The sequence below is a fragment of the Thamnophis sirtalis genome, unplaced genomic scaffold (genome assembly GCF_051295495.1).
Source record: "Thamnophis sirtalis isolate CommonGarterSnake01/CBP01778 unplaced genomic scaffold, rThaSir2_p1.2 scaffold_1, whole genome shotgun sequence".
NCBI classification, from domain to species: Eukaryota; Metazoa; Chordata; class Lepidosauria; order Squamata; family Natricidae; genus Thamnophis; species Thamnophis sirtalis.
Genome location: NW_028261381.1, coordinates 48,668,507 through 48,673,870, shown reverse-complemented (window position 1 = coordinate 48,673,870; position 5,364 = coordinate 48,668,507).

Sequence of the window (5,364 nt, the reverse complement as noted above, 5' to 3'; positions counted from 1 at the left end):
GGTTCGGAGGTCGCTTCCGCGCACGCGCCTGGCTCTTTAAGGCGGAGCGGAGCGTGAGGAAGAGTGTGGGGAAGAGGCGCGGGAGAGGGAGCCTCTTCCCGCCCCTCCCCCTCCCTCCTTCGCTTCTGCGACCGGAGGGAATCCCTTTTCTCCCTCAAAGTCGCCTTATGACTTTTGCCAGATTGGAGTTTTCACCCCGTTCCATGATTTGATTTAATTTCAGATATAAGCGGGCAGATAGGAAAGCAAAAGAGACTTGGCGTTTTCAGCCGGGCAAGTTTGCTCCGAGGCGTTGCCTCCTACTACTACCCGTCTCGTTTACCGGGAAACCGTCTGTCTATTCTCTCCACCGCGAATGCGATTTCTGCTTACTCGGCGTAGTCCGGCTCCTCCCTACCAAGAGAGTGTTTTCTCCCCCCGTTTTCACAGAATAGGAAGCCAAGGGCTTGAATTCGCTTTTCGCGCCTCGAAGACTTACAACATTTTAAATAAAAACTTTAACGTATAAAACCGTTTAAAAACCCTGCCCCACTCCGAAAGCAACAGTACCATCACATTAGACAAGTGGTAATAAAAGGGAGGACGGAAGAATAACCAGGTTTTTTTCTGTTCCTCCTCCAGCAGTCTTCCCTATATATAAAAATCCATACAGTTTCTTCTGTGTAAAGCATGGTTCCCAACCTTTTGCTATGCCCCACCTAGGCATCTCTCAAATCCTGAACTCTAGTCAGTAGAGGAAGCCTAAAAGGCCATTAATTTGGTTTAAAAAAGATTCAAATTTCCCCCATTAAAAAACATTGCCTCCCTGTGGGGCGTAGCACATTGGGAACCACTGGTCTAAACTGGTCCATGAACTGTTAGCTGAACATGTCTTGAATTTCTCCGTACAAACAACAAGCAGTTCAAACAATAAAGTTAGATACTAGAAACTTCCAATTATTTTTCCTAACCTGCAGTATTTCTTTCTGGATTTTTAAGCACACGGTTTTCTTTATTGTTAAATGCAGGTTTAGAACAGGCCCATTTTGAAGGTTGAAGGCTGGTGTTTGCTGGCAGATTGTTCTGATGCTCTAATCCCTGCCGTTGGGTTTCTTGCCAGGTGCTCTTCTGACAATATTTTTTAAATCAAGCAATCAACCATGCAAATATTTGAAGCATAGCTTAGAGAGGACAAGGGAATATATTCACCCTTACTATTTAGTCCAAAGATAAATATGCTATAAAGCAGTGTTTTTCAACCACTCTGCCGCGGCACACTAGTGTGCCGTGACATAGTGTAAGGTGTGCCGTGGGAAAAACACCCACCTATATTGAATATAGGCACAGAGTTAAAAAAATTTAACATTTTCTAATGGTGGTGTGCCTCGTGATTTTTTTCATGAAAAAAGTGTGCCTTTGCACAAAAAGGTTGAAAAACACTGCTATAAAGAAAATGGAGCAACCTCAACAACAGGCATGCTGACATATTGATAGGTAAGAAAGTTAGAGGCCCTGTAAGAAGAGAAATTGGAACACCAGACAGTTCATTCTTAGGAGCCAGCTGTAATAATAATGAGATTTATTTTGAATAAATAATTGAAATAAGATTTTGAGCAATAGTGGGCAATCATGCATTAAAATGACTTTTGGTTTCTAAAACAAATCAGTCATATTCCAAGTTTGTTTCAGTGCATAAGCAAAATGGGCCTGTTCTGCAAAGATATTATAATAAGCTGGGACCTTCCAACTTATCAAGAAAGAACTGGTGAATGTAACCATTAAAATAATTTTGGAAGAAATTTGTACAAACACCAAAGAACAATACTGATGCACCAGATACACTTAAAGCACTAACAAATTAGATTGGCATTTATTTTAAATAAAGTTGTGGAAAAAAGTATACATGAGAAAAAGCAAAAATAAACATGTTTTTTCCCTCCTGTTCAGGAGGAGAAACTATTTGAAGAAAAATATTGACAATTACGGTAAGTTTAAATATACTGTGGCCCAAAGGCATCTTTAGGACAAAGCAAATAAGTCAAGATGGCAGCTGCAGCTGATGCCCTGCTGCTTTTTTTTAGTGCATCTCTACATGCAAAGGTACCCAAATAATTTGGTCCTTAATTGACAGCAATTAAGTATATAAGCGAAGAAGCTTATGTACTGAAGAAGCTTCTTGGATGAGAAGTGAAATGTCTTCAAAGAAAAAACAAGAAAGTCCAGTTGTCTCCTGAAAAAGCACCTTTGGGACAACCATAATCTCTACAGACTTTTAGCTATATAATTTGGGATAAATTAGCTATATAATTTGGGATAATGCCGATTGGCTACCACCCGGAGGAGGGCCTTCTCTGTGGCTGCTCCGGCCCTCTGGAACAAGCTCCACGTGGAGATTCGGACCCTCACCACCCTTCAGGCTTTCCGCAAAGCCCTTAAAACCTGGCTGTTCCGACAGGCCTGGGGCTGACGAGTTCTCCGTCCCCGCTCGAATTGTGTGGTTGTTGATTGTTTTTAAATTGTTGTAGTTGTTTGTCCGTTGTTTTTCCTCCTGTTTATATCCCCCCCTTACTTTGGTTTGTGAGCCGCCCTGAGTCCCTCTGGGAATAGGGCGGCATAGAAATGCAATAAATCAAATCAAATCAAATAAACACCCTTTGAATGGTGTGGGAGTAGGAATGGATTTCCAGAAGAAAATAATTGCCGACTAAAGGAACCAGGAGCATTACTCAGGTGACCCTGAGGATACAGATAAACCTCCAAGTGCTTCAATGACCCTCTAAAAGGATGCAAATGACCAGCTGTCTGCCAGGAATATATGTGCAGTAAATCCTTCCATTCCACACTATCCTATCAGAGCTGAAGAAGCTTCTTGGATGAGAAGCGAAAGAAAAAACAAAGTCCAGTTGCCTTCTGGAAAAGCATCTTTGGGACAACCATGGCCTGGATGACTGAGAATCTCTACAGACTTTTACATACGAGAATGATCCCGGAGATGATAGTTATAATCATGGTAGTTTATTATTATTAGCATGTATCTTTTTTCAGTAAAAAAGAGGAAACTGTCTCTTCATGAGCTCTCCTTATCTGCTGGATGAACTCTTGTGAGTTCTTATGAGGGACCGATAGAATTTCCCTGGTTTGTACTGTGGACGAAGGTAGGTGTTTGTTGGCAGGTTGTTCTGATGCTCTAATCCCTGCTGTTGGGTTTCTTGGCAGGTGTTCTCTGACAATATGTCCTGAGGCTCCGCAATAAAAACAGAGGACCAGATCTCATCATCCCTGACTCTTGTCCAAATATCTTGACAACTGCAATTTTCATTGGCTCCCCCATTTCTGGATCTGGGTACAAAAAAACAAGAGGGAAAGAGAAACCCATGTCACATCTGCCTCTGACGCCACAATTTTGCTTCAGTTCCTCTAGTCAGGTATCAGTTACAATGCAACGCTGATACAACCCATCCAAGGTGACTGGGGTTGCTTGCCCTATTGGTTCATCTAAGAAGTCATCCTTCAACTCCTCTCTAAACTGGTCAGTAAGGGCCACCTCACCCCATGGAACAATTCCTGGCAATAGTTTAAAAATCTATGATGCACAACCTTATGCTCCTGTTGTCCTGTTTGAATTTCTGAATCTCCTAACCAGCTGTGATGCTTTGAATGGGATTGCCAAAATGGCTTCTAAATTTCCCAAGGAAGTCCTGGTAGTTGTCCAGTAATTGCTCATAGTGTTCTATCAACAGTTAATACTATTGATACAATTACCTACCTATCTACCTATCTACAATTAAAGAAAGATACAACAAATTTGATTTGGCTGACCAGTATGTTTATCATTAGGGATGTGGTGGCTCAGTGGCTAAGACGCTGAGCTTGGCAATCAGAAAGGTTGGCGGTTCAGCAGTTTGAATCCCTAGCACCATGTAACGGAGTGAGCTCCTGTAACTTGTCACAGCTTCTGCCAACCTAGCAGTTCGAAAGCATGTAAAAATGCAAATAGAAAAATAAAAACCACCTTTGGTGGGAAGGTAACAGCGTTCCATGCATCTTCGGCATTTAGTCATGCCGGCCACATGACCATGGAGACATCTTTGGAAAGCTCTTCGGCTTTGAAACGGAGATGAGCACCGCCCCCTAGAGTCGGGAACGACTAGCACATATGTGCGACGGAAACCTTTACCTTTACCTTATTTTTATCAATTGGACATAAATTATTCTGCTTTCCATACACACACACACACACACACACACACACACACACACAAATGTACTATCTTTTCTGATCAATCATTCTTGCATTCTGGTATGCTGTGAGTCTTGGACACTGTTAATTTATTGTCATAATGATAATGAAGACAAATACATTGAGGGCTTATGGTGCAAAAGCGATATGGTATGAATAATCCTACTGGTCAATGATTAAAAGTAAATAAACTTTGGTGGCCCCTTCCAGCCACAAAAGCATTTTCAAGAGGAGCCAAGACCTTATGGAAACAAGAGGACTGAAAAAGAAAACATCAAAGATGCTTCCCCATGTGATCAGAGAAATTGCAGAGGCCACAAAGACAGCAGGAGAACCAAACATTGAGCCAAGCACCCAGACAGAGAAACACAAACACATTTTAAAAAAAATAGAAAAATCTTGGAAAGTTTTCAGAGAAAAGAAAGTACCCCTATCCTGCCAGTTCTAAAGTCAGAAGAAAATGTGCTGCTCTCTCTCACTCTCTCTTTTTTGGGAAAAAATAATGGGAGGGGAAATTGGCCCATAAACACCAATGTGGAAAAACTGACAAGACTTTTGAAAAAAGCCAGATATCCACATGGATTGCCTGAATAAAAAATTGTATAAACATGAGAAAACTCAAAGGAGGAGGCAACACAAATCCAAAGCTTTGGGGGGAAGATTCACTTGGTTTGGCAGAAGAGTTCAAGAGATAAATCATCATTACTGTGGTTATTCCGCTTACATAGGATGCAGTAGTGAGCAGACCTCAGCTGAAAGTTGTGATTCTAAACAAAAAACAGGTCAGGTTCTTTGGAAGCTCACTCTGAGCTTTGGATCCTACATTTTGATTAAGCAGTAATGGTTGGCATAATGTCTAAAGTACCCTGAGCCATTTGGAGGCAGGCTAACTTTTCGACTTCACCGTTGTTTGTATATTTTTTGATGATGCCTCTGGCCTCTTTAAGGAGAGGAGGAAAAATAGGTCATGATGCTGAATTCAGTGGCATATCAGTTTTTTGAGGTCTCCAGATTCAAAATATTCAAGATGCCTCCTAATTTAGAAAAAAGAGATAAAAGCAGGAAGAGATGATCTTATAATAGGTTCACATCCTGTCCCATGTCACAAGAGAGGCAGTGGTGGGATTCAAATAATTTAACAACCA